Below are 13411 nucleotides of genomic sequence, written 5' to 3' on the forward strand. Positions count from 1 at the left end.
TTTCAAAACAATTTTTCTAAACAATTCACAAACACTTTTTTTTTTCAGACAAAAATAATATAAGTGATCGAGCAATTAAGAGCCCATGGATAACCATGGATACAAAGGGTGCTAACACCTTCCCTTTGTATAATGTACCTCCCGAACCCAAAATCTAAATTAAGGTCTTTCCTGTTCTTTTCCACCTTTCCTTATTGGATAAAAGAAAAGTCGGTGGCGACTCTTGCTAACCGCGATATTGCGATAAAAAACACAAAAAGTCCAGTTCACCGTATGACAGAACTGGCGACTCTGCTGGGGACCCTAAATATTTAAAAAAAGAGGTTACCTTAAAAACAAGATCACTTATTCAATTTGTCTGATTTATTTTTAAGGGATTGCTTGGGTATGTTATGCTTGAGTGAAAGATCCTACACCCGGATCTAGTGTACCTTAGGTAAGTAGCAAGAGATCATCGCGACTGTCCGGCGTATACTGGAATGGTCAAAATGATGGCTACGGTTAATGTGGCACTTTGGATGTCCTGATGTTCCTCATGTTAGTTGAGGAAATATTTGGCATTCGCGTGGTGTCATAAAAGCATTAACCAGACCTTTAGAACCCTAATTGACTCATCCTGGCCATTAGAAAGTAGTGAGATAACTGGCTTCGGTTCCGACTGGAGTTGGTTGAGACTCGATACTACACTCTTTGAGATTGGACTTTAGGGAAGCTTCGGTCAACCACTTGGTGTTGCACTGAAGTGGACTTAAGGAAAGGTCAATGATTTGAGATCCTTCTAGAACCCGGTAACTATTCTAAGACAGGTTGAACCAACCAAACTTCAGTGGGGAGGGTATTTACCTATGGAACTCACGCAAGCCTTAAAACCTAGGAATGATTGTTGTGTGACTTGCTTGTGCTTGTTATTTATCTAACAACATGACATCATAACAACATGACATCATAACAACATAACATCATAACATCATGGCATTGTACTAACCATTTCAAGGATTTAGGGATTTAACTCTGCTAAAAAAAAAAACAGAAAAAACAAAAACAAAAGCAAAAACAAAAGAGAAAAAAAAAAGCTCTTTTTGTTAGTTTATACAAAGTTAAATCCCGAAAGTCCTTGAAAACATTTCATACATTGCATTGCATCGCATAACAGGTATTCTAAAGGATCAGTGTTCTCACGATTTTCCTATCAAACAGATTCCAGCAGATTCAAACAGATTGAACAATGGCTCTCGAACAAACTGTCAAAGATCTCCAGGCCCAGAATGCTCAATTCCAGGAAATGATGTTGAGTTTATCTAAGGGGCAGGAAGAACTGAAAGCTCTTTTGATGGAGAAGAAGAAGGACCAGAAACCTGTGGGTTACATCAACCCGGGGAGAAGGCTTAAGGGACAGGTTACAGGAGTCAAGATTAGAATTCCGAAGGATTCAGAAGAAGAGACCGAGAATGATTCGGAAGATGAGAATCCTAATCTCGTCAATTCTGAGGACGACGATGAAGATTATGAACATGAACAGTACTCTCCGAAGGATGATAAGTACAAGTTGCTGGAAGAACGTATGCTAGCTATGGAGGGGCAGAAAGTGCCCGGTCTGGATTTCGAAAACTTGGGTCTGGTCTCTGATGTGGTCATTCCCCGCAAATTCAAGGTTCCCATTTTCACTAAGTATGATGGTGCCTCTTGTCCTCAGATGCATCTAAGGGCTTATGTGAGAAAGATTCAGCCGCACACTACTGATAAGAAACTGTGGATCCATTTCTTCCAAGAGAGTCTGTCTGGCACACAGTTAGAGTGGTATTATCAGCTTGAGAGCTCTAACATCCGCACATGGACTGATTTAGCAACAGCTTTCTACAAGCACTACCAGTATAATTCTGAGTTAGCGCCTACTCAGCTACAGCTACAAAATATGACTATGGGCTCTAAAGAAAGTTTCAAAGAATATGCTCAAAAGTGGAGAGATTTGGATGGCAGAGTCAAACCCCCTATGACTGATCGAGAGTTAGTGGACATGTTCATGGGTACACTGACTGGCCCATTCTACAGCCATCTACTGGGAAGTTCCTCGTCAGGTTTCACTGAACTTATCTTGACAGGTGAACGGGTTGAAAGCGGCATTCGAAGTGGAAAGATACATGCAGCTACTTCTGCAAGCACCAAAAAGTCCTATCAGGGAAAGAATGAATCAAATGCTGTGTACAGTGAGAGGAAGCATAACAAGAAGAATCGTGACCATACTGTTGGGGCAGTTACAATTGCCGCACCGCCATCTCAGAACTTCCAACACAGACAAGACAGGTCGAGAAGACAGTTTACCAAGATCAATATGACTTTAACCCAAGCACTGCAGAGTATGTTAAAGGCCAATTTGATTACCCTCAGAGGCCCTCCTGCAAATCCCAACACTACTTCTCCTCGTTATAATCCCAACGCCAGGTGTGCCTATCACTCCGATAGCCCCGGGCATGATACGAATGATTGCTGGTTGTTGAAGAACAAGATTCAGGATATGATCGACGCTGGAGAAATTGAATTTGATCCTCCGGCGACCCCCAATGTCATCACAGCACCTATGCCTAATCATGACCAGAATGTTAATGTTGTGGACGACAATTCTCACGTTACTGACGTTGCTGATTTAGCATCTCCTCTCCTGATCGTTAAGAAGAATTTATTGCAAGCTGGTTTATTTCCAGGTTGTGCTGAAGATTGCGATCTCTGTGTACTCCGACCCAATGATTGTTTGAAGTTGAAGAACGGCATTCAACGGCTGATGGATGATCGTACAATTCTATTTGAAAGGGTTCCTAAGGTGGACAACTCTATTGAAGAGGTATCTGTGATTGCTAGGTCCAAAGCTCCAGTGAAGATTACCGCTACTAGAGTGCCTGTGAAGATTACCGCTGAGCCCAAAGTGGCTCCCCTGATTATTACCGCACCTGGCCCCGTGCCATATTCCTCCAGCAAAGCTATTCCGTGGAACTATGGAGGCGACGTTTACATCCATGGCATAAAGCAAGTTGGTAGTTCTGCTAATCCTAATGATATTGTGGGGACTAGTAAAATTACTCGAAGTGGAAGGATCTTCTCTCCAGAAATCTCACCTCCCGCTCCCGAAATTCGAGGAAAAAGACCAGTCAATCCTCCTCAGTCAGAGACATCGGTCGAAGTTACTTCTGAAGATGTTGCCAAACAGGAAATAGAAGAGATGCTGAAAATCATCCGTAAGAGCGATTTTGATGTAGTGGAACAATTGGGGCATACTCCGTCTAAAATCTCAATGTTGTCCTTGTTGTTATCCTCTGAATCCCATGCCAATGCATTGATGAAATTCTTGAAGACCGCTCATGTGCCTCAAGAAACATCCGTCGATCAATTCGAACATTATGTTGCTAATTTGACTGTTGACAATGGCCTAGGCTTTTCCGATGCTGACCTGACGCCAGCAGGAAAGAATCACAATAAAGCTCTGCATATCTCCATCGAGTGTGAGGGGATCACCCTGGCTCACGTGTTGATCGACAACGGCTCTTCCTTGAATGTGCTCCCGAAAGCTGTACTCGATAAATTTGACTACAAAGGCATTGAACTGAAACCTAGTGATGTTGTGGTGCGTGCTTACGATGGTGCGAAGAGTGTTGTCCATGGTGAAGTGGTTCTCCCTATCAAGATAGGACCTCAAGTCTTCAACACTACCTTTCACGTGATGGACATTCGTCCCGCCTACTCCTGCTTGTTGGGGCGCCCTTGGATCCATGGGGCAGGTGCGGTAGCTTCGTCGCTTCATCAAAAGCTGAAGTATCCAATAGCAGGCATGGTTGTCACTGTATGTGGAGAAGAAGAGTATATTGTCAGTAGTGTGCAAGCCTTCAAATACGTCGAGATGGATGGTGAATTCTTTGAGACTCCTTCTCAGTCATTTGAAGTGGTTCCTCCACCCAGTCCTGTCCTTAAGCCAACTCCCCTTGTGCCCAAGGTTGTTCGTGCTCCCCCTGTCATGATCTCTCTGAAAGATGCTCAAGCCGCGGTTGAAAGTGGTGATCGTATTGGTTGGGGTCGACTGATTAATGTACCATACAAGTCTGATAAAGCTGGCCTGGGGTTTAACTCTGGAAAGATAGTTAAAAATCAGATTAATGCTATGGAAGATGCTGATAGTGATTGCGACTTGGATAGCTGGATTTTCCCAACAATTGGTGACGGACTCAACAATTGGAAGACTGAAGACATTATCCCGATTTCCTTTAGTCAGGAGTAATTGTTATTGTTTATTCTAGAATTGCAAATTTTAATTTTCTTTTACAATTAAACTTCTTAAGGCATCGTGTCTATGCCCGGGGTACGATAGCTAATTTGTTAAGGGTTTTTGTCATTTTCATAAGCATATTTATATTCAATAAATCAATGGACGTTTTGCATTCAAATATTGCGCTCTTTGTCTTTCCTATCATCTTTCAAACAAGCTATGTTTTCTTACACACACGCACGTAACGAATTGCAGATCCCTATCCACTCTGGATCCTGTTGATAATAGTTCTACTACTGTTCATTATGACTTTGAAAATCCGATCTACCGAGCCGAAGATGGAAGTGAGGAAGATTGTGAAGTACCTGAAGAACTTGCCAGAATGTTACTACAAGAAGAAAGGACTATACAGCCGCATGAGGAGTCAGTTGAGACTGTAAATCTGGGTACCGAGGTGGACAAGAGAGAAGTCAAAATAGGAGCAGGCTTGGAAATCAGTGTCAAAAGAAGATTGATTCAAATGCTACATGACTATGTGGAGATTTTTGCTTGGTCTTACGAAGACATGCCAGGGCTGGATACCGATATAGTAGTGCATCGTTTGCCGACGAAGGAAGATTGTCGTCCTGTTAAGCAAAAGGTTCGTCGCATGCGTCCTGAAATGTCCGAGAAAATCAAGGCCGAAGTCATGAAACAATTCGATGCTGGTTTTCTGGCGGTTACTTCTTATCCTCAATGGGTTGCTAATGTGGTACCAGTGCCAAAGAAGGATGGTAAGGTGCGAATGTGTGTGGATTACAGAGATTTGAATAGAGCGAGTCCCAAGGATGATTTCCCACTGCCACACATTGATGTTCTGGTAGACAACACCGCTCAACACAAGGTATTCTCCTTCATGGATGGATTCTCGGGTTATAACCAGATCAAAATGGCACCTGAGGACATGGAGAAGACTACGTTTGTGACGCAATGGGGCACCTTCTGTTATAAAGTAATGCCGTTTGGTTTAAAGAACGCAGGAGCAACGTACCAGCGTGCTATGGTGGTTTTGTTCCATGACATGATCCATCATGAAATAGAAGTATATGTGGACGATATGATAGCCAGGTCTCATACTGAAGAAGAACATCTCGATCATTTATACAAACTGTTTGAGAGGCTGAAGAAATACAAGTTGAGATTGAACCCGAACAAATGCACCTTTGGAGTAAGATCTGGTAAACTCTTGGGCTTTATTGTCAGTGGTAAAGGTATTGAGGTCGACCCAGCCAAGGTGAGAGCTATTCAAGAGATGCCAGTTCCCCGTACGGATAAAGAAGTCAGAGGTTTCTTGGGACGTTTGAATTACATTGCCCGATTTATTTCCCATTTGACCGCTACTTGCAAACCCATCTTCAAGTTACTGAGAAAAAAATCAAGAGATGATATGGAATGATGAATGTCAAGAAGCTTTCGACAAAATCAAGAAGTACCTCCAAGAACCTCCAATTCTGGTGCCACCAGTTGAGGGAAGACCTCTAATCATGTATTTAACCGTTTTAGAAAACTCAATGGGGTGCGTGTTGGGGCAACATGACGAGTCTGGTCGAAAAGAGCATGCCATATACTACCTTAGCAAAAAGTTTACCGACTGTGAAACAAGATACTCACTGCTCGAGAAAACTTGCTGTGCTTTGGCCTGGGCTGCTCGCCGACTAAGACAGTATATGTTGAATCACACCACTTTGTTGATTTCTAAGATGGATCCTATCAAATACATATTTGAGAAACCCGCCCTCTCCGGAAGAATAGCAAGATGGCAGATGATTTTAACAGAGTATGATATCCAGTATACCACCCAAAAAGCAATCAAAGGAAGCGTGCTAGCTGATCATTTGGCTCATCAGGCAGTGAATGATTATTAGTCTATGAATTTTGAGTTCCCAGATGAGGATGTCATGCTTGTTACTGATTATGAAGAACCTGGACCGGAGGAAGGACCTGAAGTGGGATCCCGATGGACTATGGTTTTTGATGGATCGTCTAACGCATTGGGCAACGGTATTGGCGTCGTGATCATTTCCCCCAAGGGTGGCCATACGCCTTTCACCGCTAGACTATGTTTTGAGTGTACCAACAATATGGCTGAGTATGAAGCATGTATTTTGGGACTCAGAGCTGCTATAGACCTGAGAATCAAGTTTTTGAGGGTGTATGGAGACTCAGCCTTAGTAATCAGTCAGGTCAAAGGAGAATGGGACACTAAACATCCGAACCTCATCCCCTATCGAGAGGAGGTGTTGACATTAATCCCATACTTTGAAGAGATCACATTCGAACATATTCCCCGAGAGGAGAACCAGTTGGAAGACGCATTGGCTACCATGTCATCTATGTTCAGAGTCAGATGGGACAATGAAGCTCCCCGGATTACCATTGAACGACTAGACGAACCAGCATATTGTTATGAACTTAACGCTGATGAAGTAGAAGAGAAGCCTTGGTTCCACGAGATAAAAAGATATTTAGAAGCTCAGGAATACCCTGAAGGGACATCCATCAATGACAGGAAATTTCTGAGGAAGTTCTCCGCTAAATTCTTTTTGAGTAATGGAATATTGTACAAACGTAACAATGATTCGACTTTGCTTCGCTGTGTGGATAGAAAGGAATCAGAGAAGATTATGGAAGACATGCACGACGGTATCTTTGGGACTCATTCTAGTGGACATACAATGGCCAAGAAGATTCTGAGGTCAGGGTATTATTGGTCTACCATGGAAACTGATTGCCACCATCACTCCAGAACTTGTCATAAGTGCCAGATCTATGCGGATAAAGTACATGTGCCTCCTGCTCCATTAAACGTGTTGACCGCGCCGTGGCCCTTTGCAATGTGGCGCATTGATATGATTGGCGAGAGTAAACCTACCGCCTCTAATGGACATCGTTTCATCCTTGTTGCTATTGATTACTTCACAAAGTGGGTGGAGGCAGCCTCATTTGCTTCTGTTACTAAGAATGTGGTGGCACGATTCATCAAGAACAGCCTCATCTGCCGATACGGCGTCCCTGAGAGAATTATCACTGACAATGGCACTAATTTGAACAACAAGATGATTACTGAACTCTGCACGCAGTTCAAAATAAAACACCATAACTCTTCTCCGTACCGGCCAAAGACGAACGGCGCTGTAGAAGCGGCTAATAAGAATATTAAGAAGATTATACAAAAGATGACGGTAACATACAAAGACTGGCATGAGATGTTACCATTTGCTCTTCATGGTTATCGTACTTCCGTGCGAACTTCGACAGGGGCAACTCCTTTCTCTTTAGTCTACGGAATGGAAGCCGTTTTACCAGTGGAAGTTCAGATTCCCTCTCTAAGGATCATGAAAGAGGCGGGCTTAGACGAGGACGAATGGATTCAGACTCGACTCGATCAGATAAATTTGATGGATGAGAAGAGACTTGCGGCTGTATGTCACGGGCAGATATATCAGAAGCGCATGACCAGGGCATTCAACAAAAAGGTCAAGAGACAAGTGTATCAAATTGGCGACTTGGTAATCAAACGCATCATCCTACCACAAACTAACCCCAGAGGCAAATGGACTCCCACATACGAAGGGCCATTTGTAGTTAAGAAGGTATTCTCAGGTGGAGCCATGATACTCGCTACAATGGATGGTGAAGACTTCCCACATCCCGTGAACGCGGACATAGTTAAAAAATACTACGCATAAAAGAGACCCGCTAGATCGACGTATCTAGGCAAAAGTAAGGGCATCCCGGCGAACCAAAAGGGTTTGGGCAAAAATTAGGGATATATATAAAAAAAATGTACACCCGGCAAGTCGAAAACCTGAAAAGGCGGCTTGGGCAAAAAAGGGTATCCTGGTGGACTGAAAACCTGAAAAGGCGGTCCAGGCAAAAATTAGGGATTAAAGCGTATGACTATGTCCCGTTCTCAGTCAACTTTCATCCAAGTTCGAGGGACTGACCAAGCCAATCACTTCTATCCGACAGCAAGGGATGAGATGCTCGAAGACATAATGACAGTAGTAGGCTTAAAATCAATAGGACTTCTTCCACATAGCTTTCTCTTTGTTTTCGACAATTTCCTCTTACTAGGATTTCTGTCTCCTTGTACACAAATTGCCTGTTTATAGGCCTCCTTTCAAAATCAATACAACCCTCTTTCAAAAAAAAGATGCTTTTGTTTTTACTTTTCTGTTTTGGTTGCGTAAATGTCCATTGATTTAATTTGAATTAATATGTGCATTTGAATATGATAAATGTTTACCAAAATATATGCGTAGAATAGCAATAGCAATTACTACCCGACTTCAGGATCGAGGAGAAGGTCTAACCATGCTTCCAATGAATCCGCTACCAATTCTATTCCCCCAGCAAGTCTGTTATTCCTCAGAAGAAATTAGCAGTATTCCCCGGCACAGCCAGTTACTCCCCAACAGAGGTCGGCATCATCAGACAGATTGATCATCTCATCCATCCTCAGCCAAGATCTGTGGAATATTTCTACCATCAGACAGAATCAAGAACCCCCTGCCGAGAAAGGGTCATCGTTACAAATATCTCCAATCAGTAGATGGGGATTTATTTTCCCCAGTAGAGTCCCCAAGCAGAACTTCTCATACGCATAACTCCTTCATTACATCATTTCACAGCATACGCATGCATACAACATTCGCATTTATTTTAGCATAACACGAAACATCTCATACATCATGACATAGCATGAAGCTAACTTTTCTTTGCAGGTTATTTATCCTCCTGATATAGTCAAAATAAAAGGTTCATTCAGACAGACACCTTTATCAATCACATTCAAGATTCAGATACATATTTCAAATACAGTTCATGGGAACATTCATTCTGACAACACTTCGATATCCTCCTAACGATGGCATCTCTAAGCCCATCCCAGACATTTATTGCAAGTACAACATATACAGGTTATCAGATACAGCCTAACGTACGGTTCATTCTGATTCAGCCCAACATATGACTTCTTCAGCAACTCCAATGCGGTCTAACGTACGACCCATTTGGACCTTCAAATCCTCAGATGCTGCCTAGCGTACGGTACATTCAGGGGTGTAGTCTAGCGTACGACTACTTTCTTTTTCAGATGCAGCCTAACGGACGGCTCATTCTACAACTCGGATACGATCTAACGTACGATCCATTCTGAACTCCTGCAACTCCAACGCGGTCTAACGTACGACCCGTTTGGATCTTACAACCCTCAGATGCTACCTAACGTACGGTACATTTCTGAAGTGTAGTCTGGCGTACGACTACCGCTTTCATCATCAGATGCGGCCTAACAGACGACTCATTCTGCGACGGTCTAACGTACGACCCGTTCGGATATCCATCCCCTCAGATGCTACCTAACATACGGTACATTTCTGAAGTGTAGTCTAACGTACGACTACCCCTTTCGTCATCAGATTCAGCCTAACGTACGGCTCATTCTGCAACTCTGATACGATCTAGCGTATGGTCCATTCTGATCCTTTATCCCCAACAGCATATGACACACTCCGACTCCCCAGCGAAGTCGGCAGCCTAATGGATGACTCATTATACGGTCTAACGTACGACCCAGTGTGGCACCCATGTCTTCAAATTGGCCTAATATACGGCGCGATCTGAAGCTTTCGTCATCAAACCTCCCGGATGGCACCTTTAAGCCCATCTCCATCAAGACCAACTGTCGATTCTCAAGTGCAAATTTTTGGGGCATTCTAGTGTTCAATAATCTTCCACCTCCAGACCACGAATGGCATACACGCCATCCTAACTCTCTCGGTTCAAGAATATTGAACAGGGGCAGCTGTCATACCCCAAAAATTACCCATCATTTTTCCTAAAAAAAAAAAAAAAAAACGAAAAAAAAAAAAAACGAAAAAAAAAAAAAAAAAAAAAAAACGAAAAAAAACGAAAAAATAAAAAAATTAATTAATTAATTAATTAATTAATTAAATAATTAAAATAAATAAATAAATAAAATATAACAAATTATTTTGGACTTGGGTCTCCCTCATTCCAAGCCCATTACCCACGAAATTAGTCTATAAATACTGAAGTTTCAGTAGGGGAGTTACACTTGGAGTTTACACTGGGAGATTTACTGGAGAAAGAAGGAAGAGAAGCAAAACACTCTGAGGTTTCCTTGGAACAAAACCTTGAGGAAAAAGAAAGAGAGAGAACAGAGAAGGACGGATAGAAACTTTGGCATAGGAACCCTGCCTACCCGGAGAATTCAGAGTAAAGAAACCCTGAAGGCAGCCCATCTGCACCGAAGCCATCGCCGTCCAATTCCCGCTGCCTAACTTATTCCGATACTACAAGTGGTCAATCCCTTCAACCTTGAATTGGCAAACAGGTTTGCGTATCTCTATTGTTTATACTTTCAATTGGCCATATCTACATATATAATGCATCATGATTAAATGTTGATATATAATTTGCTTTCGTATGGGAATTTAAATATGCCTGAATACCCTGAATGTTTGACCATGTTATTCCTGTGATAAAATGCCATAAATTCAAAGTTCCTAACATGGGGCTGTTTTCAAATTCAAAATCCGTGGCCTTCGCTAGGCGAGGCAGAGGCGAACGAGACAGTACCTGATTCTTCTAGTCTGTTTTTTTTATGTTTTTATCATAGCCATGCATTATTTATTCTATCCTATTTATTGTTGTGATATTTCTCCGGTGTAATCTTCGATTGCACCCTGATTTGGTGTTCTGACATGTTTCTTTTTTTTTGAGTTTCGTAAAGGTTCACATATCCCAGGAAAAGGTTATTGGCTAGGTATTCCACTTTATTTGTGGGATACCCTTGTGGAGTTTCACCCTAAATTAATTTTTTAATGTATTAATTTCTAATGTATTAATTTTTTAATATATTATTTTTAATAATTTTAATGTGGAGTTTCATCCTAATTATATAATTAATTGTAAAACTTTGCCTTTGAATAAGTGATCTTGGACCTCTCTTTGTTGCCTTACGATTACGATATTACGGTCATGTCCCGCGAACGTGGGGATACCCTTAGCAAAGACCCTTCGGTTAAATCATCATAAAATAAATTGTAGTCCCTCGGATGTTGCCTTCGAATATACAACTTTGTCCCTCGATGACCCTCCGATGTTGCCTACGATTAAATGATGATAGTCCCTTCGAATGCTAAGGTATCCTCATAACTGTTGCCTTCAATGACCAATCGATGACCCTACGATGACCCTTTTACATCCAAAGGATAAAACTACTTATTTCTCAATAATAAGGACAGTTTTACCCTCATAAGGATAGGAAATACTCATAAAGACCTTGGGTCGGTATAACTCTTAATTGCTGGCTCACAACCTAAAACATTTTTTCACACCTCACACCTTTCAAAATACCTTCAGAAAATCACCACTTGGTATACATTCATACTAGAATCATTACCGAGTTATATTTTTCTAAACAATTTTCAAAACTAAACGAGATAATCACTTTGTATACATTCATACAAGAATCATTACAAAGTTAAATTCTCTTTTCAAAACAATTTTTCTAAACAATTCACAAACACTTTTTTTTTTCAGACAAAAATAATATAAGTGATCGAGCAATTAAGAGCCCATGGATAACCATGGATACAAAGGGTGCTAACACCTTCCCTTTGTATAATGTACCTCCCGAACCCAAAATCTAAATTAAGGTCTTTCCTGTTCTTTTCCACCTTTCCTTATTGGATAAAAGAAAAGTCGGTGGCGACTCTTGCTAACCGCGATATTGCGATAAAAAACACAAAAAGTCCAGTTCACCGTATGACAACAGTCTAGCTGGGCAACCTTGGAATGGTATATGAGGCTAGACAGAGCCCACATTCGTTGCTAGAGAGACTTGGTTGAGGATTTCGTAAAGCAATATCAGTACAACGCAGACATGGCGCCTAACAGAACTCAACTCCAGAATCTGTCTCTCAAGAGCAATGAATGCTTCAGGGAATATGCTTAACGTTGGAGAGAGACAACTTCTCGTGTTCAGCCTCCGATGTTGGAGAAGGAGATGGCCAACATGTTCATGAACACTCTGCCTGGGTCTTACTTGGAGCGTTTGGTAGGTTGCAACGCTTCCAACTTTGCTGATGTAGTCTCTACCGGTGAGAGGGTGGAGAACTACTTGAAGACATGTAAGATCCAGAATGGAGTTGGATCATCATCAAGGACAAAGAAGCCGTTCATTGGAGGACAGAAGCGGAGAGAGGGAGATGCAAATTCTTTGTCTTCATATCAGAGCAGGGGTATCCGGAGGAACAACTTCCAGAATTACCATCAGCAGCCTTATGCTGCAGCTGTGACCATTCCGGCTGCAGCACCATTGCAACAACAACAACCTCAGCGTCAACAAACCCAATACCAGCAACAATCGGGTAACAAACCCGCCTATCAACAAAGACAAAAGATGATGGACAGACGTTTCGACACTCTTCCAATGTCGTACGCTCAGTTGCTTCCTAGCCTTCAACAATTACAACTCGTGCAGTTACGCACTCTGGCTCCCCCCGTTGGCAGGCTTCCAGTGGGTTATGACGCCAATTTAAGGTGCAATTTCCACTCTGGGGCACCTGGCCACAATATTGAGAACTACAAAGCTTTTAAGCACGTAGTTCAGGACCTCATATATTCAAAGGCCATTAACTTTGCGCCGGCTCCTAATGTCGTCAACAATCCCATGTCGCAGCATGGTGGTGCAAATGTTAACATGGTGGAAGAGGAAGCCAACTCAGTCAAAGATGTGTTGAAGCTGAAGACTCCGTTGTTGGAGATTAAAGAATACTTGTTGAAGGCCGATGTTTTCCCCGGTTGTGGGAATGGTTGTTTGGATTGTGCTGCGTAGAGCGGAGGTTGTTTGACGTTGCAGCAGGGTATCCAGGCCTTGCTTGACAACGGTATCCTCCAAGCTGAAGACTTGGCTGTCCAAGAGTCTGTTGAAGGGGTTGAGGAAGAGGTGTTTAAAGATGCTGCTGAAGAATTCACAGATGTTGTTCTTGCTGATTCTGTAATTCATAATGATGTATTTAATTTTTCCAATGTTATTGCTGATATCCCAAATAATGTATTTAATTCTGATGTATCTCTTAAACTTGATTC

The sequence above is a fragment of the Lathyrus oleraceus genome, chromosome 6 (genome assembly GCF_024323335.1).
Source record: "Lathyrus oleraceus cultivar Zhongwan6 chromosome 6, CAAS_Psat_ZW6_1.0, whole genome shotgun sequence".
NCBI classification, from domain to species: domain Eukaryota; kingdom Viridiplantae; phylum Streptophyta; class Magnoliopsida; order Fabales; family Fabaceae; genus Lathyrus; species Lathyrus oleraceus.